The sequence below is a fragment of the Ovis aries genome, chromosome 15, assembly GCF_016772045.2.
Source record: "Ovis aries strain OAR_USU_Benz2616 breed Rambouillet chromosome 15, ARS-UI_Ramb_v3.0, whole genome shotgun sequence".
Classification (NCBI taxonomy): domain Eukaryota; kingdom Metazoa; phylum Chordata; class Mammalia; order Artiodactyla; family Bovidae; genus Ovis; species Ovis aries.
This window is the reverse complement of record NC_056068.1, coordinates 33,793,664-33,815,769: the sequence shown is the minus strand read 5'-3', so window position 1 is coordinate 33,815,769 and position 22,106 is coordinate 33,793,664. Positions and strand designations below refer to the sequence as shown.

Here is a 22,106-nt window from a genome sequence, read left to right as displayed (position 1 = left end):
AGGGCAAGAAACAGAGGCAAGCTCAGTCAAGGACCTTGACTTCATCACGAGCTCCATACTCCTGGAGATGGAGGAGGAGGTGGGAATGGCCAGAGATGAACATGACCAAGTAAGCGGGGGTCTGCATCATGAAGGGCCTTGTCTGTCCCAGAAGCAGGATGGAATTTCATCATGTAGGTCAGGAGTCCCCAGCCTCCGGGATCTAATGCCTAAGGATACGCGGAAGAGCTGATGTAACAATCATAGAAATAACACGCACAATAAATGGAATGTGCTTGAACAATTCCAAAATCATCCTTCTCTAACCCCCATGTGTGGAAAATTGTCTTCCACAAAACCAGTCCCTGGGTAGTGAAAGTGTTAGTCGCTCAGTCATGTCCAACTCTTTGTGACCCCATGGACTGTAGCCGCCAAGCTCCTCAGTCCATGGGATTCTCCAGGCAAGAATACTACAGTGGATTGCCATTTCCTTCTCCAGGAGATCTTCCTGACTCAGGGATCATAGCTGGTCTCCTGAATTGGAGGTGGATTATTTACCATTTGAGCTACATGGGAAGCCCCCATGGGTCCCTGGTGCCTAAAATGTTGGGAACCGTTGCTGTAGGTGACAAAAAGGCACTGAAGAAATCTGAAGAAGGCAGTGATTTGTTTATTAGAGGAAAAGTAGAGGGTTACATGGGAGGCCTATAAAGAAGCCCTCTTGGAGGGACAGCAGTTAAGACTCCATGCTTCCGAGGCAAGGAGTGTGGGTTCAATCCCTGGTTGGGGAAGTAAGATCCCACAGGCTGCATAGCTCAACAAAAGAAAAAGAAAAAAATAAAAAAGAAAGCCCTCTCAAAAAAGCAGAGGGGATGAAGGCTCAAGCTAAAGAGATGATGATGGAGAGAATCGATGAGCAGGGAGAGATACAGGAGGTGCCTGACTGCAGGTGATGGGAGCAGGCGTGGGAAAAATCTAGGAGGCCTTGCTTCCTCTGCTTGCCAGACCTTGGGGGCACTTCTAGCTTCTTCTTGGGCATTCCCACCACTTTAGCACAGGGCAAAACAAATGTGAGGCAAGCAATAAATACCTGCTGACTAGTTCACAACCACCACCTTCATCAACTAAAGGTAAGGTAAAGTGAAAAGTCAAAGTGCAAGTCGCTCAGTCGTGCCCAACTCTTTGCAATCCCATGGGCTATACAGTCCATGGAATTCTCCAGACCAGAATACTGGAATGGGTAGCCTTTCCCTTCTCCAGGGGAATCTTCCCAACCTAGGAATCAAACCCAGATCTCCTGCATTGCAGGCTGATTCTCTACCAGCTGAGCCACAAGGAAAGCCCAAAGGTAAGGTAAAGTGAAGTGAAAGTGAAGTCGCTCAGTCATGTCCGACTCGTAATGACCCCATGGATTGCAGCCTACCAGGCTCCTCGGTCCATGGGATTTTCCAGGCAAGAGTACTGGAGTGGATTGCCATTTCCTTCTCCAGGGGATCTTCCCGACCCAGAGATTGAATCCGGGTCTCCCGCATTGTAAACAGACGCTTTACCGCCTGAGCCACCAGGGAAGTCTGAAGGTAAGGTAAGTCTGTAGCAAATCTTCGGTGATCCTTGCAGCAAGGGTGAGAGCAGGATGACTGCCAAAGTGGATTATAAAAAGACTTCAGAGCACCCGACTGGGTTCTCTAGAGCATCCACATACACTCATCTTGGAGTCATGTGTAAAGAAACACTCACCTGTCAAAAATAAAAGCATATGGAAGACACTGCCAACAGAGTGCAGCAATAGCTCTGGAGCTGTTCTCAGAAGTCTGGGTCCAGCTCTGGCTCCCTGACTCGGCAGCACACACAGCAAGGAGCATCACTGTTCTGAACCTCGGTTTGCTGGCTATGTTGGGTGACCTTCTGGCCTTAAACGTGCAATGAAGCTAAGGCTGGGCTACCCTAGTAGCTCAGCTGGCAAAGAATCTGTCTGCAATGCAGGAGACCCCGTTTCAATTCTTGGATAGGGAAGATCCCCCGGAGAAGGGATAGGCTACCCATTCCAATATTCTTGGGCTTCCCTGGTGGTTCAGACGGTGAAGAATCCGCCTACAATGTGGGAGACGTGGGTTCGATCTCTGGGTTGGGAAGATCCCCTAGAGGAGGCTAAGGTTTAAGTAAGGAAGGAAATCTGCACGGGAAATCAACTTGAAAGCTCAGTGAGCGGCAGAGAAGGGTGTTGCATGAACTGAACCAGGAGGGCGAGGCGGCCTGGGCTGTACAGCAGGGAGCCGAGGACCAGAGCCACTCAGGTGCCTGGAGTGGCAACTCACAGGTGGAGAGAGAAACCTGTCATCCTGACTCGCTTCTGCGGACTTCTATTAAGCCCTGCTTCCCTTCACTGTCACTCTGTCTCCAGGTTATCATTTTATCATCGTCTATAACTCTGTTAATAAAACCATGGGCCAATCCTTACAGCAAGCAGAGGCCAAAAAGATGATCTTGCCGCCTCCTTTCCCCTTCAGAACAGGAAACCAAAGGCCAAAGAAGTTAAGAGACGCGCATAAAGCCACAGAGCTATCTAATAGCATCGCAAAAAATAACACTCCAGTTGGCCTAAGAGCAGAGTTCTGCCCACAGCTGCCCTTCAAGTCTGAGAATATACACTCCTGGGATGAACAGGAGGTATTTTCCTTTTTTTCTTCACTCTTCGGTGTTCTCACTCACCATGAGGATTAACTTACTAACCACTGTTTGTTCCATAAAACATGGGCTCTGCGTGCTCCTGTAGAGTATTAGTCCCAGTTCAGTTCCAACCCTGCTCCTGAACACCTTAGATTCTAATGGTTCAGCAGCAGGGATGCTGAGATGGAATACAGATCACCAACAAAGAGACAAATTTTAAAAAATGAGACAATTTAAAAAGTGAAAATATTATGAAGATAATAAAGCTGAGTGGTGAGAAGTCTCAAAAAAGGAAAAAAAAATACATCCAGGTCACATCACTATTAAGTGACAAAATTTAGCAGATCAGACGTAAACGTTTGCTTTCATACTTTCCTAAATATTAAACATCTCTCTTACACGGTACATATTCAAACAATATTTACCATTGTTGTTGATGAGGACAAAACAGATCTCAATATTCCTACGAATATAAGATTAAGTGCTCATAAAACATTCAGATATAACAAATGACAGTGTTTCTCGAAATACAAGTTCCATAAATAAGTCTCATGAAAGATGGCACAAGCACCACAGGATACACACAAAACCAATTCTAATCTCACAAACGCCTCGTATCTTTTTTAATTAATTTTTTTTTTACTTTTTATATAATTTTTAAAGGTTACCTTCCATTTACAATTATTACAAAATATTGGCTGCATCCCCCGTGTTGTACAATCCATCCTCGCGCCTATCTTATGCCCTGTATACTGTACCTCCCACTCCCTCCAAATCTCTTTTAAAAACTGTCTTTAAATCTTACCTTGGCTCCTTCTTACACGTTCTTCTCATTTTGCTAAGAGTTTTCTCTCTGCATCGTCTCCCTAGCACCAAAAGCATCTTCTCTCCTTATTATACTTCATATCAAAGACCGTCACTCATCTCAAACTCAGAAGACAACCCTGCCCTCCATCATCTAGAGTCCTCCAGCCGAGCCTTATGGCAGCACTGATTAAGCTGAAATCACAGGTTCACGAAGCCACATCACAGGAAATTCAGTGCTGGGAAAAACACACACAACACCTTCGGGGCTGGCTCCTCAGTCCCCTCCCTCTCCTATGAGAAAGGGGATCAGGTTTCAGAAGCTATCAGGAAGTACTGACACAGGACAGGCTGCCTGAACCGATCACACAACAGCCCTAATCACCTTCTGGACCACTCACTATATTTTCCAGGTCCACCAACCCCAAGTGACTCAGCAAAGATGCCGCAAGGACGAACAACCACAAGTCCCAGGGCCTGTCCTTCATATCAGATAAAGTTGGCCCCAAAGGACACCAATAGGAAAACACCTCTTTCCCTGGAAACGAAAGGGGAGGGAGATAATGAGAAAATAATCAGAAAGTGAGCATGTACCATGCACAGAGAGATGCTTTACCTTTCTTAGTTCATCCTCAAACCAACCTACAAGGTGGGTATTACCAGGATCCTCCGCTTATAGAGGAGGAAACTCATGACACAGAGCAATCTGAGAGAAGACAACTTGCTGTGGGCTGGAATTTTACCCCATGGAAGCAGGCTGGAAATTACAACTGGGATAAAACTCAAAGGGAAAGCCATTTGTGTAGACACCGAGAGAAACAGTGTAGGCCTGGGCAGTTAGCGACAGTGTTCTGCAAAGAGCTGACACTTGCTCTTCCTCAGCTGCCCCCATCACTCTCTAATTCACAATCAGTGGCCACCTGTGACTCCAGATACACCATCGCTCAGCTGCAGGTGGGCTTACCTGCCCTCATTCAGAACAGGGCAGGCCAAGTCTCTAAGTCTCTCTGAGGTGGATGGAACTAACTTGAATGCTGACATCAAGGCAAAGATAGTATTCAATAGGCAAATCAAATTTTTTTTTGTTTTGCTGGTTAAAGCTGAGTCACCATCCCACAGCCAATGAGGACCTCATTTGTTCTAGGGCAGTGGTCCCCAACTTTCTTGGCACCAGAGACCGGTTTCGTGGAAGACAATTTTTCCAAGAACGGGGGTGGGGGATGGTTTCAGGATGATTCGAGTACATTACATTTATGGTGCATTTGACTTCTGTCATTATTATATTGTGAAATTTGTTGTCCAGTCACTAAGTGTCTGACTCTTTATGACACCATGGACTGAAGCATGCCAGGCTTCCCTGTCCTTCACTATCTCCTGGAGTTTTCACAAACTCATGTCTATTGAGTCAGTGATGTTATCCAACCATCTCATCCTCTGTCACCCCCTTCTCCCACCTTCAATGTTTCCCAGCATCAGGGTCTCCTCTTATGAGTTGGCTCTTTGCATCAGGTAGTCAGAATATTGGAGCTTCAGTTTCAGCATCAGTTCTTCCAGTGAATATTCAGGATTGATTTCCTTTTTGATTGAATGATTTGATCTCCTTGCAGTCCAAGGGACTCAAGAGTCTTCTCCAGCACCACCGTTTGAAAGCAACAATTCTTCAGTGCTCAGCCTTTTTTATATAACTCACCACAATGAAAATCAGTGGAAGTCCTGAGTTTGTTTCCTGAAACTAGATGGTCCATCTGGGGGTGACGGGAGACAGTAACACCCAAAGTGTATTGCTGATGTCCAGTCTACTCTGTAATCTCACTTTGGTTTGCACCCCTATGAGAATCTAACGCCCTCAGGTGTAATGTAAGTGATGAGGAGAGGCTGTAAATACAGATGAAGCTTCACTTGCTCACCCACTGCTCACCTCCTGCTGTGCAGCCTGGTTCCAAACAGGCCATGGACCAGTTAGGGTTTACAATTATATGTATATACAGGGACTTCCCTGTAGCTCAGATGGTAAAGAATCTGCCTGCAATGTAGGAGACTCAGGTTCGATCCCTCGGTCAGGAAGATCTTCTGGAGAAGGAAATGGCAACTCACTCCAGCATTCTTGCCTGGACAATCCCATGGACAGAGGGGCCTGGCAGGCTGTGGTCCATGGGGTTGCAAAGAGTCAGACATGACTGAGCAACTAACACTACTACTATATAATATGTATAATTTAAAATTATATGTATATGTATATATTGAGCTGTTCAGTCATGTCCAGCTCTTTTGAGGCCCCATGGACTGCAGCCCACCAGGCTCCTCTGTCCATGGGATTTTCCCAGGCAAGAATCCTAGAACAGGTTGCCATTTCCTTCTCCAGGGGATCTTCCCAACCCCAAGATTGAACCCATTTCCTACATTGGCAGGTGGGTTTTTTTTTTTTTTTTTTTACCACTAAGCCACCAGGGAAGCCCCTATGTATACATACATACATACATAATATTTATATCTATTAAACATACATTTATTTTTCAAGGGTCAGTCATTCATTCGTCCTCCAGTGCTGATCCACTTAACCTGGAGGAGTGAGGTTTGCAGTTTCCTGCATTGTGCCAACTATTTCTTAGTAAGAAATACTAAGGACACAACTGAAGTGATTAAGAAGTCAAAGTGACTTAACAGCACCTGTCACCCACAGGGGCCTTAATCTAGTGGAAAATGGGAGGAAGAGGCTCTAGGACTCCAGATTCTCTGTGGCTATAAGGGATAAAACGCATAGTTAATTAAGTCCCAAATGCCTAAGTTGTGAATCATTGCATCAATGATGTTTGCGAGAAACAGAATTTTTAGTTTTCCGTGCCCACTGTCTGCTGTAGAAACCAAAGCATCAGTGGTTCCAAGTTCAGTACAAACAGGGAAGAGCAGAAAAACCCCTGGTTACCCCATGTCCATAGCCAGAATTCTCCAGCCAACAAAACACAGGCCACCTTCGCCTACTCTGAGATGAACGAGCTAGGTCCTTCACTGAGAGGAAACTGCTTCTGCTCTCCTAAAATAAAACGTCCATCCAACCCCACGTCCTCAGGAAGACTGTCCACAGAGAGGACGTCCTTCACAGCAAGGGCTGGCCAATAACCAGGACTAACAATGGAACAGCTTCTGCTGTCCCCTCTGTGGAGGCATCAGTCACATTTTAAAATTCTACCTTTATTTCTATGATTGGCACTGACTGCCTAACAGACGCCCAATTAAACCCTGCTGTTGAACAAATGAGGGGATGAATAATAAATATACTAGACTGAACCCTTCAAGGGCAGAGGCCAATCAGAGCTCAGTGGCAGGTACGCTGTAGCCAAGCGGTCAGATTTTTGTAGAATTTGGTCTTCTCACTGTGCCAGCCTAAAGAAGGTTTAATGTGTGTGTGAGTCGCTCAGTTGTGTCTGCTGACCCACACTGTCAGCACGTGAACATCAGCCTGGGTACAGTGCCAGATGCACTTATGTTAGTACAATACAGAAAAAGGCCTGAATTAAAGGTGCCGGGACACAACCTTTCTGAGTCAGGTTTCCATCATTACTCAGTTGTACGGACGTGAGCACGTTTCAGAGCTTCAATTCCCTTCCAAGTGGGCATACTCGTTACATCCATCCCATAGGATGTGGGGACAAATGACGTGGTAGGTTGTCATGCCAAAAGCATATTACTGAAAGGCTCGGTGTGTGCCAGGCACCATAGCAGGTGCAGCAAATACAAAGAATAATTATATCCTGTGCCACCTTCCAGAGCCCAGGGCCTTGTAAATCACACTGAAAAGGATCAAATGCTCCTCCAGATTAAGAGATGATTACATCACTATGACAAGCACTGTGCTCCTTCATGTCCAAGTGGGCACCACTGTCTGCCACTCTGACCGGAATCTCCCAACAGCAGGCATCAGCACCCCTTCTTTCCTCTGCACCACTCTCCTCCCCAGCTCCCAGTTCAAGAATCCACACTCTAGGGTGCCCCAATCAACGGCATTCCCGACCTGTTTTCAAGGCTGTCAGGACTTGGCATAAAGAAGGGCCACGTGTTTTATTGGCCCTGCTAAAAAATAGAATATAGCATCTTTCATATGACAGGAACCAACAAGGAAACTTTCCTTTAACTCCCTTTTTACACTTTATGGTAAGTAGCAGGGAGGGAATGCATATATAGATCGTTCCTAGGCAAAACTGTGAAGCTAACAACCAACCTATTTCTACCTATGTGCAGTCTCTTTTATTTTACTAGAAATGGGAATCATGGCCTCTTGAAAAGAAAAATACATCGCCACTCTGCATTTAGCTGTATTCATATATTGCAATTCTGTATTTTTTTGTTTGTATTGTAACAAATTCACATAATAAACGTTGTGATATAAAAAAATTAAATAGAAGGGCCATGTGTATTGGCAGCCCTTTGGCTCTTGGCTTCCATTAATGCTAAGAGGAGGAAAGAAGCAAAACACCTGGAGAACAACTGCTCTGGCCCCTGACAGCTGCAGAGAGAGGCCCAGCTTCATAGCATGTCTCCCGAGGTCTTGGGGGAGGTCAGAGCAGTGGTGCATCTGCGTTCTAGAACTGAATGAAGCTGCACTGTCACAGGGAGGGGAGTCGGGCCCCAGCTCAACCCCATCATCTCTCTCTCCAGAGTGGGGTGGAAGACACTCCTTTCACGGCTCCTGATTTTCCAGTTTTAGAAAACGCACAGATTCTTCCCCGGTGGTCCAGTGGTTAAGAATCCGCCTGCCAATGCAGGCGTCATGGGTTTGATCCCTGGTCCGGAAGGATTTCACTTGCCGTGGAGCAACTGAGCCCATGCATCACAACTACTGAGCCCATGCTCTAGACCCCTCTCAAGTGGCAACCACTGAGCCCACGTGCTGCAACTACTGAATCCCGCACACCCAAGAGCCTGTACTCTGCAGCTAGAGAAGCCACAGCAATAAGAAGCCCATGCAACTAGAACAGACTCTGCTCGCCGCAGCTAGAGAAAACCTGGAGGCAGCAATGACAACTCAGCACAGCCAAAAATAAATAATTAAATAACAATAATAAATAGGGATCAACACTGTTAACAAACACATGCTTATCGTCTCTCTCTCTCTCCCCTCCCTAGGACGAATACTCTGCTAGGGCAGAAACTGTTTTGTCCTCTATTGTTTCTGGTGTCTAGAACAGTACTTGGCATGTCTTACGTGTTCAATAAACACTGATTGGATTAAGTAGGGGGAAAAAAGGGGTAGCAGGAAGGGTGCATCAATCGCAAAATCCTTCTCTCCTGCAAGTGGAACAACCGTTGTCCCGACCTGGAATTAGAAGACTCAGACAAAACTAGGAAAAGGAGTATTATCATGGCAACCACAGATCCAAAAATAAAAATAGCCTTCAAAGCTGCCACAGGTCTTCAGTGGGAAAAGGCTAGTCACTACCTGGGCCCCAGGTTGACCACAAGCCAAAATATTGTTCCCAAAGTGCCCTTGCACTCCGGAGCCTTGTTTGGGGAGTGGTCAACCACTCTCCGCCTCACGATGCCAAGCTTGTCTCCTGGAATAGAGACCACCCTTACAACAGCAGCCGTGTCTGGTCTGTGAGCACTCACAGTCTGAGGGAAGGCACAACACAAAGGAAAAACCATGAAAGAAATCAGCAGGCTTAAAACAGACCAACCACATGCAGTGATCCAGATTTACATAAATGACATACAAGGGCATAATTATTCAATTCCAAGAGGACTTCTCACTTTATAACACGATTTCCAATAGAATTTCATGAAAATCAAATTTCCTTACAGCTCTTCATCCATTTGACTATTCACTGTATAAGTGTACGTTTACTGGGCTCCTACTAGGATCCATGCAAAGAGTTTAGCGGTACTGAATAAAACAAGCACTGAACAAAATTAACTCAACCTTCATAGCTTCTGATCCAGTGAAGGATGCAATGAGACCAAACAGTCACAACTTAAGAACACAGATTTGTAATAAATACCCCAGTCGGGAAATACTTGCCAGAGGAGAGGGTAACCGAGCAAAGATACAAAGGAGACGAAGGGCAAGACAGCCAAGCAAGTCAGTGTTACAAAGGACGAATTCCAGGTGGAGGAACGATGTCTGCGAAGACCTGGAAATAAAAGGAAGCATCCCTGGGACTTCCCTGGTGGTCCAATGGTTAAGAATCTGCCCGGCCATGCAGGGGACAAGGGTTCGATCCCTGGTCAGGGAACGAAGATCCCACAGGCCCTGGAGCAACTAAGCCTGTGCACCACAACCAGGAAGTTCACACACCTCAACCAAAGATCCGTGTGACACAACTAAGAGCTGATGCAGCCGAATAAATAAATTAATAAACAGGAAATGAAAGGACGATCTCATCTGTAGCACTGAACAGTTACTCTGGCTGGAGGCCGAGAACTGGGAGTGGCAATGAAGGAAGCGGGAAGGGGAGCAGAAGTGCAGTCATGAGGACCACTCCGGCTGCAGATGCCTGAAAAATATATGTGAGAGACGGTGGTGGCCCAGGGAGCTGCAACAGTGGCAGAGGTGAGAAGACAGACTTCTCACCTGCTGAGACTGAAGGGTCCCAACACCCACCACAAGGAACAGAGGGGAACTGGTTTGGAGGGAGAAATGGAGAGTTAAGTTACAGACTGCTTTGAAGAACATTCCAATGGACATGTCCATCAGCCAGTTGAAGGGCTGAGCCTCAGGCTCAGGAAAGAAATGAGGTCTGAGATGTGTATGTGAGACTGCTCATCATCAGGGAATAACTAAATTCAAAAGAGTGAATGAAATAGCCCAAGGATAGTATGTAGATTTAGGAGGAGGAGAGAGGTGGGAGAGTGAGGGGAGATAGAGAAGGAAAAATAAAACCTTAGATTGAAAACCTTAAGCAGACCAACACCGAAGAGAGGAGACAGCCAAGAGCAGACACAAATTATAAAATTATAAACTCATTTTCAGCACCTATTAATAATAGATCAGAAAAATGACATCTCATCAAAGAAACAACAAACCGCTATTCCAGCTTACCCTACCCAGAGGAGCAGACTCAGAAGCCTCACAAACCACCAAAGAAATCTGTGTTATCAACTAATGACAAAAACAGCATGATTCTTCAGTCACGTGTACTTAATTCTGTCTCACAACTCCATATTACAAACAAGAAAAGACACTGAGGCCCAGAGAGACTAAGTAACCTGTCCAGGCTCACACAGTAAAAAAATAAAAATAAAAGCAGAGCCTCCACCCCCATGGTGCCTCAGACAATCCCTTGGACTGATGAGAGTGAGGGCATTCGTCTAGGATGAACCATCATCCTGCCCCTAACAACAGACAAGGCCTGCCGGAGCTTCCTGGGTTCACTGATGAAGATATGGCTCCATCCTGGGCAAAGATGAGCTTCTTGGGACACGGAATGGGGGGATCACACAGTAAGGTTGCAGATCTCTTCTAGAGCTATCTCTGCCACTGACCAGCCTCCTGGCCTTGGACCTTCCCAGTCTGCTCAAAGTTGAAGGGACTGGAGACTTCCCTGGCAGTCCAGTGGTTAAGAATCCACTTTGCAATGCAGAGGATAAGGGTTTGATCCCGGTCAGGAAACTAAGATCCCACATACTACGAGGCAACTACTGAGCCCATGAACTCTGGAGTCCATGCGCCACAACTACTGAGCCTGTGCACTGCGACAAAATATCCTGCATGACTCAACAAAGATTCCACCTGTTAGAGCTAAAATCGGATGCAACCACATAAGCAAATAAATATTTTTTAAAAAGAGATAAATGAACAAATCCCACCTACCATGAAGATTTTTCTGACAGAGAAGGAGAACCAGAGCTGCAGGTACTAACAGGTGGCAGCTGAGTGCGAGAAAAGTCTAAGCAGGAGTGAAATCTAGGTCCCAGGACCCTCCTCCCTTCTCCCTCCCAGCAAGTCTTTTCCGCAGACCTACTTTTTATGTTTTAGTCAGAATTCCATATGCTACTGAAATTATTTTTTGCACATTGGTCTCCCCCAAAGGCTATGAACTCCTCAAGGAAGGGCCACTTGTCTCCATCTCTGTGTCCCAAGCATACAGGACAGCAGCTGATTCTCTGCAAGTGTCCAAAAGTGTTTGTTGAACTTGAGAATGACTTCTCCTGAATTATCTACATTTTCAGCCTGAACTCTCTGGTGTTGACAAACAGAGGCACTTTGGGAAGCAGTCCAGGCATGGAGAAGGCACTTTGGAGAACTGTCCAGTGTTCCTAAGAACTTTCTGAATGGGCAGGCCACTTCCTGCCTTGTTCCATCTGATTCCAGCTCTGTCTTTTAACACGTGTGGCCACCAGTCCCCCCACTGCACCTGCAGGGTCCCACAGCCCCCACTGGAGAACCAGTGAGGACCAAGTCACTGGTAGTGCAAACCAAGCTTCTCTTAGAATCTGGAAGCAACAGCCCGAGTTGCTAATAATAAGTCTCTGAAAGAATATTCTCAAAGGACACTGACCAGATAGTCTTCTTACCTTCCCTGAGGACAAAACAAGAGAGAACATGTTTGATTTATACCATGGAGGATTTCAGTTAGATCTTGGGCTCAAAAACACAGAAAGAAGTAACCAAGAGAGAAAAGATGGTACAATCCTCCTTCCTGGGGCTTTTTTTTTTTTTTTTCCTAATGGGATCTTCATATGCCAGGAAGATGTGCCTCACTGTAGACATAGGGAAAAGGCATGGTATCAACCAAGCCAAGGGCAAACTGTTCTCTGGAGAAGCTCCACCCTGTTCAGTGTAACCTTTATTACAGCCATTCCATCCAATCTTGAGAATCACAGAAAGGTCAGGAAGAGCTCCGGAGTATAATGACCCAGCTGGGAAACAAATGGTTGCCGAACCAAGGCAGACTGCTCAGAGGAGTCAGACTGGCAGTCACACCAAGCTTGGGTCATGCAGAACAGGAAGATGAGATTAAACAGCATCTTTTTGATGAGAGGGCTCACATCCCCCCACTTCAGAGAAATATCTCATCCTGATGACTCCTCCAGAAACAATGCTTCAGAAATTCTTTTTTCCTTATTTCACAGACTTACTTGTCCTTGACCTATGGGTTTATGTCTTCCCTTAACCTTTCACCGGTACAAGATATAGAAGAGCTGGTGAAAAAGAAAAGTCTCTCAGTTACAAAGAAACTCTTGAGAACTTCCTGGTGGTCCAGTGGTTGGGAATCCGCCTTCCAATGCAGGAGATGTGGGTTTGATCCCTGGTTGGGGAACTAAGATCCCACATGCCTTGGGGCAGCTGAGCACACAAGCCACAGTGAAGAGCCCACGTACCACAACAAGGACCCAGCACAGTCAAGGATAAAATAAATAAAACTTTTTAAAAAAGAAACTATGAATGAGAAAAAAATACTGGGAAATAATATGCCAAGCATACTACTATTGGTTGGTTTAGCATAGTATTAATAAAATGATGAGCTCTTTTCCTTTTCCCTACTATCCAAAAGTTTTATATTAACTAGCTATTTGACTACACACAATCATCACTGACTTTTTCTTTCAATCTTTTGGTCAAACCATGTGGCATGTGGGATGTTAGTTCCTCCATACATTGGGAGCATGAAGTCTTAACCACTGGACCACCAGGGAAGTCCCTCGCTGAGTTCTATATTTTGTTCACTTAATTTTGGTTGTGCTGGGTCTTCGTTGCTGTGCGTGGGCTTTCTCTAGTTGCAGTGGCTCGTTTCTAGAGCACATGGGCTTTAGTGGTTGTGGCGCACAGCTGCCCCACAGCTTGTGGAATCTTCCGGGATCAGGGATTGAACCTGTGCCTTCTGCATTGGCAGATTCTTAGCCACTGGACCACCAGGAAAGTCCCTCGTTGACTTTAACGATGAAAAAATTCCTTTTAAGAGAACAAGTTGTAAGATGCTTAGATTCAAAAATGTATTGCTAAACTAACTGTCCATTGTCATTCTGTATTTCCTGAGTTGCTGGAACAAACAATAAAGGGTTAACACACTCACCCCTGCCCAAATGGGGCCCCAAGGCAAATTATTTCTACATAGCGGCAAAAGAAAAGGGAAAAACCAAGTAGGTTGTGGATTATTTTTTTTAGTCCCCTCACTCAGCCCCCTCATTTCCTGACTAAACCTGTGAACCAAAAACAGAAAGCAAAAAATCTCTGTGGTCAGAGCATGGAGGAAGGAGGCACCAGGCTGGAAGAAGTTCCAGAGACGTGACAGATAGAAAGTAGCCCAAACTTTAGAGGTTAAAGTCAGAGGCCTGAGTTCCAGGCTGTAACCCAGATCTGCCACTGAGATGTGCCTAATCACCAGATTTCTTTATCTCATCTGCAAAATCAGGGTGGAAAACCAGAGCCAGTTAGAGTACATGCAAAGGACGCAGAAGAAAGCGCTTCACAACCATCTGACTCAAAAGATGTATCAGGGCCTCAAATGAAAAAGCCATGGGTTTCCACCCCCGTCTCCGCTTTACCACTGGTCATAGCAAAAGCACAGCCTCATCTTCCTGGCGATGATTTTGATCAGATTATCAGGACTGAAAATCTGGGCCCAGGGGGAGAATATTTGACACTGGGACTTTTATTCCAAAATATTTATCTATTTATTTTTGGCTGTGCTAGGTCTTAGTTGCTGCATGAGCTTTTCTCTTTGCGACAAGCAGGGGCTTGCTGGGCGTGGGCTTCCCATCTCGGTGGCTTCTTCAGTTGCAGGGCAGGAACTCTGGGGCACTCGGGCTTCAGCAGGTGCTGCTCCTGGGCTCCAGAGCACAGGCTCAAGAGTTGTGGCGCCCAGGTTTAGTTGCTCCGAGGCATGTGGGATATTCCTGGACCGGGGATCGAACCCATGTCTCCTGGATGGGCAGGCAGATTCTTCACCACTGAGCCACCAGGACTTCTTCCAGGAAGTGGCATGCAGCTATCCGCCCTGTGTCCAGGTGGCACGGGGTGGGGGTGGGGGTGGGCCAGGCCTGACATCTCTGTGCACCAGCTTGAAGCCTCTCCCATCCTGCCTTCCTTCCACATTCCATTTTCCACCCTGTGTCCTTCATCTCTGAGAACCCTCACCATCTCCTCTGAGAGAAAAAAGGTTCCTCAGGCTCCAAAGTCACAGGACAAGGGTTCATTAACCTCCTCCCATGCTGAAAAGCATCTCTCTTCACACGAGGTACCAACTGCCCCTTGGCAAGTCACCACACCAATCTGGGCTTCAGAGGAACGCACCCCAAGAGGCCAGCGGCTCCAGGAAAAGCCTGTAGACATCGTAAAGCTCTGATGCATACAGCAAGCCTGCAATCACCCCCCAGGCTCTCGGATCAGCTTGGCTCTGTATCTGAACACCTGCTTCAGGGCCTAGTGGCTCACTCATTGGAGTCAGGAAGGAAATTCCCCACTGGCACCTCTGCCCTTTGAGTGCCTTAAGGAAAACTCCAGAGTTACCCTAGAAGCAATGATCAGTGACCAGCACAGCAACTGGTGCTGCTGGGAGAGACTAACCAAGCCAGGCAGAATTATCACCTGTTAATCTACCCCATGGAAATCCCAGTCTCTCCCCTTATATGGAACTGGCACCCCCTGAGTGTATAACCACCACGGAAACTGTCAAGATATCAACTGCCAAGGAGGAAACTGGCCAGTGTGAATCAGCCCACAGGGCTTAGATCTACCTTCTCAGTTTCCGCAAACTGTCTGAATCCGGAAACCACATCTACAGCCCAAGGCTGGCTGTTTCTCACGGAGCAGTTCACTTATACCAGGTAGCACCACCCTCATATAACCCCATGCTGATGCCCAACCCTTGGCCCCTACACACATCTCAGCATACTATCCATCCTTCAAACCTCCTTCCCACCTCCCCCTCCATGTGACCTGCGTGCGTGTGTGCGTGCTAAGTCACTTCAGTCGCATCGAGTCTTTGCGACCCCAGGGCCATAGCCCTCCAGGCTCCTCTGTCCACAGGATTCTCTTGGCAGGAATACTGGAGTGGGTTGCCACGCTCTCCTCCAGGGGATATTTCTGACTCAGGGATTGAACACATGTGTCCTGCATCTCTTGCTCTGCAGGTGTATTCTTTACTATTGAGCCACCAAGGAAGACCCCCTCCACGTGGATGGGATCTCAAATATGCAAGGGCCAACCATTCCCAGGCCCTGGGGAGATGGTGCTGCGTAGCTGCAAAGAGCACAGGTCTCTGGAATTAGAAGAACATGACTCAGATCTCACCCCTGCCTCTGTGTGACCAGAGCAAACGAATCTCTGAACTTCAGGTTCCTTGGCTGTATAACCCACCTGGGGCTTTGTTGGGAGGATTAAATGCATATTTAAGGCACTTAGCAGAGAGTAAAATGCAGTCCCCGCCCTCAAGAAATTAATGGTCTGGGTGAAGTTTAGTTTAACCTTATCCAGCACCAATTACTTTATCTGCTGACAAATCACAGGTCTCCTCTTTGATGCTCTGTGTGAAGAAAGACATGAATTCTCTCCTTCTCACACTCTGTGCTTCTCCCATATGGCGGGGTCCTCACTGAGGTGATGGGTGTGGCATCTGGAAGCACTCATCAGACTGCTCCCTGGAAACTGAGCTGAAACTGGAAGCAAGACTCCCTCTGAAGGTCAGGGGAAGGGGATGAAGACTCAAGATAAATAAACCAAGGAGGGACTTCCCAGGTGGTCCAATGGCCGGGACTCCACGTTCACAATGCAGGGGGCCCAGGTGCAACAAAGGGTCCACACGCCACAACTAAGACCCGACGGGGCCAAATAAGTAAATGAATGTTTTAAAACAGATACGTTAATAAATACACCAGTGATGGGTAATCTCTACCTGCAAACACGCATGTCAGCTAGGCTGGCACCAGACAGATAACCAGGCCCGCCAGGCCTGCAGAGTCAGTGAGAGGTACCCCCTGAGATCAGACGCGCAGCCGGGAAGAAGACACGACGGGGTCGCTACGTCACAGAGAAGAGGAGACAGAAATGCCAAGGGAAAGCGGTGCACGAGGTAGGACCAAGGAGGATGTCCTGGGGAGACAGAGAGATGTTCTGTGTCCCCCAGAAAGATAGCCCGAAGTCAGCCAGCCCCACCTACTCACCTGCTCCTTGGCACTCTCCCACCCTCCTCCACAGAATGACATCAGGATGCTGTCAGAAAAGTTTATCTCTGTCCAATTCTGACCTCTTGCTGTATTCCAGCAGGTGAGAGGGACTCTGGTGCTCAATTTGGGTTTTGGGGTTTTAATTTAATTTATATAATTTATTAACTGTGCTGGGTCTTCTTTGCTGCTCTTGGGCTTTCTCTAGTTGCCGCGAGCGGGGGTTACTGTTTATTGTGGTCCCTGGGCTCTTCAAGTGCAGGCTCAGTAGTTGTGGTGCCTGGGCTGAGTTGTTCTGGGGCATGTGGAACCTTCCCGGACCAGGGATCGAACCTGTGTCCCCTTCGTTGGCAGGTGGATTCTTATCCACTTGGCCACCAGGTAAATCTCTCAATTTGGGTTTTAAACAATCACCACAACCAGTTATGGCGAAAGGATCTGGGGAGACATGTGGGTACTAGTTCTAAGAGCCATCACCTTCAGACTTCATTATTCACAGAGCTGAGAGGGCAACATGGCCAGCAAAAACCTGTGCCATCTTATGCCAAACAGTGGCCAAGATGACAATCCCCAGCTGTAACAGTAACTGCTGGAAGAGTTGTGCAAGGCTCCAGCCTCCACCTCACACTCGGTTCACACAGAACAGCAAGAATTCACTGCCTCTGATACCACTCTGCGCATGTCTCTCCCAGGTTCCAGAACCTACAATGGCTCCCCATTGAGTTGAATCCTCTCTGCAGACAAAGCACACTGTCCATAGGATCTCAATACATCTTTGTTGACTGACTGATTAATTGAAATTCAAACTCTTCAGCACACATCATAGTCTGTCAGCCCATCACATCACTACCCTCATTTTCCCACATCCCTCATCAAGACCATCCCCATCTTCAAGCCAACACATCCAAATTGTCTTCACTAAGAGGCATCTGGTTCCCATTCAAAACTCAGCTCCGCATAGAAAAGACTTGTGATGGCCTAGTCTGGAGGGGAGAGGATGGAGGACAAGGGGATTGAAGGTGATATATAAAGGGTATGGGTTTCTTTTCAAGGTCATGAAAATGTTCTAAAATTGGGGTGATGACTGCACATACTTGTAAACATACTAAAATATACACTAAATTGTGTACTTTAAAGCTGACTGAATTGTATGGCATGTAGATTATGTGTGTACCAAGTCACTTCAGTTGGGTCTGACTCTGCATCCACATGGACTATAGCCCCCAGGTTCCTCTGTCTATGGGATTCTCCAGGCAAGAGTACTAGAGTGTGTTGCCATGCCCTCCTCCAGGGGATCTTCTCCACCCAGGGATCAAAGCAGTGTCTCTTATGTCTCTTGCATTGGCAGGCAGGTTCTTCACCACTAGGATACCTGGGAAGATTATGTCTCAATAAAACCATCATACAGTAAAAAACTCAGTTCTGGACTCATCTCCTGCAGGATATTTTCCCTGACTCATGAATAAGGATACTTTCATTATAAGGACTAGAGTAAAAGTAATCATTCATTCACTCATTATTAATTTATCCATCAATGAACATCTATTGATCATAACAAAAGGCCAAGTACAGTGCTAGACAGTGAAAATACAAAGATGAACCAGAAAAAATTAGACTCGGAGTACTCCAAGGTCCTTGCTAACTTCATCATTTTCTCTACTCCTGTCTCCCCAAAGAAGAGGAAAGAGGTCTCCTGATTATATTTTTATCTTTGTGCAGTTAAAACCCACAAGCTGGGACTTCCCTGGTGGTCCAGTGGTTAAGAATCTGCCTTCCAAAGCAGGGGATGTGGGTTCAACCCCTAGTCGGGGAACAAAGATCCAGCATACTGCAAGGGAACTAAGCCCACGTGCTCTGGAGCCTGCATGCTGCAACTAGAGCAGTCCAGGTGCCACAGCAAAGACCCAGTGTAGCCAAAAAAAAAAAAATCCACAAGTTGAGGCCCTCTCAGCCTCGTGCCATATGGGATAGAATGGCATCGAAGGCCTGCGAAGGGTCTTTTCTTTGGTGTGGAGAGGCAGACCTGGGGTGAGGATCATGAAGAGGAAAGATGCCCTACAGGGCATGCTGTGCTCATCCCCTTATCTGAGCCAGAGCTGGGTCACTTCCCCATCAGCATCTCCAAATCCTGTAATGTGTGAGGAGCCCCGGGTTGCTGCTCCAGGACACGTGGGTATGTAACCTATACTCTGCAGCACACATCCCCTCTATGTGAGCCACTCACAGGAAGAGGACAACACTCCCTCCCCCTTGCACAGCAAAGGGACGTTTACAAAACATGTCCACACATACCACTCTTGAGACCTGCCATCAATCTACAGGTAGTAAAGATGAAAGGAACTGTGCAAGGTTCCCCAGCTAACAAAGGACAGAACTTAAATTTAAACCCAGGTCTCCTGACATGGGGCTTCCCTGGTGGCTCAGATGGTAAAGAATCTGCCTGCAGTGTGGGAGACTTGGCCTTGAGCTGGGGTGGGAAGATTCCCTGGAGAAGGGAAAGGCATCCTACTTCACTATTCTTGCCTGGAGAACCCCCAAGGACAGAGGAGCCTGACAGGCTACAGTCCATGGGGTCACAAAGAGTCAGACACGACTGAGCAACGTACACTTCCCTTTTTCCTGGTATGAGATCCAACGCTCTTTGGGCCCTATTGCCTCTAAACGCCAACTCCTTCTCAGGGAACCATCCTGGCCGTCTACAATCACTCATTCACTTGACTGCTTCTTTTCTTTCCCAGAAACCTTCTACTTTTAAGGCCTAAAACAGATGGGCTTTTGTTTTAGCCACAATTGAGTCAGATTCCAACAGGAGGCAGTTCCACAGCAGTTAAGAGTAGAGACTGCAGTCTGACAGATCTAGGTTTGAATCCAGAGACTGCCTTTTTCTACATATATACCAACATTCTTCTAACCCAGCAAGTCACCACAGAACACAACTGCCAGTTTTTAAACTATTCCTAGAAGGTGAAAACCCTTCCTGATTTAAAAGTATATTCCCTGGGACTTCCCCAGTGATCCAGTGGCTAAGACTCCATGCTTCCGGTGAAAGGGTCAGGGGTTCAAACCCTGGGTGAGGAACTGGACCCCAGAACCGGGTCTTGTGACACAACAAGAGTTGGGATGCTGCAACTAAAGACCCAGCATCTCACAGCAGAGATCAAGGATCCCGCCTGCCAAAGCCAAGACCTGCTGCTGCTGCTGCTAAGTCGCTTCAGCCGTGTCCAACTCTGTGCAACCCCATAGACGACAGCTCACCAGGCTCCGCCGTCCCTGGGATTCTCCCGGCAAGAACGCTGGAGTGGGTTGCCATTTCTTTCTCCAAAGCATAAAGTGAAAAGTGAAAGTGAGGTCGCTCAATGCACCCAAATAAAGAAAGAAACATGAATACTTTAAAAAATAAATAAAAGTTTGTCCCCTGCTCCAACAAAAATGAAGATTCCACTGAACCCTTTTTTTTGGAGGGCGGGGGCAGGCTTAGATCCCTGACCAGGGATCAAACCTGTGCCCTCTGCAGTGAAATCGCTGGACTGCCAGGAAATTCCCTGTACTGCACCTTCAGAGAACTCAAAACCAAGAGAGACATCTCAAAACCAAGACACTACATCTTCCTAAAATAACCAAATCCACCCTATCCCCACCCTGACTACCAATGTAAGACTGTCCTCAGTACACACAGCAGAATCTCAGGGTCAAATCTCAGGGTCTTTTAGGGTCTCTCACATTTGAGGGGAAGCTAACAAACCGGGATGAACTATTTTAGTTCAAGATTAGCTCCCATCAGGCTTCCCTGGTGGCTCAGCGACAGAGAATCTGCCTGCAAATGTAGGAGGCACTGGATTGATCCCTGATCTGGGCAGGTCCCAAATGCCGTGAAGCAACGAAGCCCGTGTGCCACAACTACTGAGCCTGTGCTCTGGAGCCTGGGAACCGCAGCTACTGAAGTCTACACGCCCTAGAGCTCTGTGCTCTGCAATGAGAAGCCCGCACCCCACAACTAGAGAGTAGGCCCCCGCTCGCTGCAGCTAGACAAAAGCCCACACAGCAATGAAGATCCAGCACAGCCAAAAATAAACAAATAAATAAATACAATTACAATTTTTAAAAGTACAGCCTTAATCCTTTTAAAAAAGAAAAAATTTAAAAATTAGCTCCCACCAAGTTTGTCCCATTTCCCTACACTCTCTGGGAAAGGCGGCAGGATGATGGACAAGTACAGAAAGAACTGTTATCCTCAGGTTCCCGAAAAGCCCCAGAACAAAGCTTTACCTCTTCGCCTGCAGAGATAACCACATCCAGTCATTACAACCAAAAAAAAAAAAAACAGAGAGAGAGAAAGAGAGCCTGGCAGGCTGAGAATGCTCATCATCCATATAACCCGGCCCAATTTCTCAGCGTCCTCTCGAAGACACATCTCACCCTGTTCTTATGTTTGTAGGTACTGTTCCCCTTTCCTGATCTCATGTCCCCGATATCATACTCTTCCTGCTGTTTTCTACTACCTGTCTGTACGTGTCGTGGTTTGAGCCTCTTCCTTCCCAGAGTCTTCCTCCTCTCTTTGCTATACAGTCAGAACCACGTGGCCCGTGTGCATGCTCTGTTGCTAAGTCTTGTCTGCCTATTTGAGACCCCACAGACAGTGGTCTACCAGGCTCTTCTGTCCAAGGGATTTTTCAGGCAAGAATACTGGAGTGGGTTGCCATTTCCCCCTCCAGGCGATCCTCCTGACACAGGGACTGAACCCTTCTCTCCTGCGTCTCCTGCACTGACTGGCGGAGTCCCTACCACTGCACCACCTGGGAAGCCTCCACCACATGACACACGTTCACTTCTAAAGATTCCATCTCCTCAATCCCAGGGAAACTCACAGGCCTTAATTTCTTACCCTAGTCGCCTCCCATCCTCCTCCTTAACTACCACATCCCCCACACTCTACCCAACCTCCCCCCCCACCTCCTGCCTCCCAGCCACAGCACCCTCAGCTAGTATCAGACAACTCACTAGAACATTCAATCAATACTTGTTGAGCTGAGATGAATGGAATTGAACAGACTGGGAGGAGGTGTCCAGGAAAAGGTCGCCAATCGCTCAACTGCCTCACACAAAGGCACAGACCATTGTTAAGATACAGGGCCTTAGGGTGTGAGAGTAAATGAGTAGGTACAAGATCTCAATGAGCCAGTAAGGACAGCCCCCTGTTCCCTCCACCAGGCAACTGGCTTGCCTTAAACCTAACTCCCTTCTTCCTCCAAGGCTATGTGGAGCTGCCCTACCTACCTGCCCTTAGACAAATTCTCCGCCTAGGGAAAGCTAACTTCCCAACTACTCAGACGCAACATCTACCCAGGCAAAAAGTAGATGGCACAAACTACAATGGTGTGGACCTGGCCTAGCTGTCTAAAGATTCTCTGTGGTAGGAAACCTGACTCACTCAATGTGAATACACCTCATCTACACGTGGGGGGCCAGGAAAGACAACCTGGGGTGGCCAAAAATTAAATAATCAACATTAAAACGGAGCTTAGAGACTGAAGTCTGAGTGGAGGAACCACTTCATGTCTCTT

The 22,106-nt window shown here is 47.1% G+C and overlaps 1 protein-coding gene across 4 annotated transcripts in view; it reads right to left on the bottom strand.

Moving 5' to 3' along the window:
• The window catches only part of GRAMD1B (GRAM domain containing 1B), a 202,476-nt gene that overhangs the window by 167,117 nt on the left and 13,253 nt on the right, over nt 1–22,106 (bottom strand). The gene's annotated exons all lie outside the window — the stretch shown is intronic.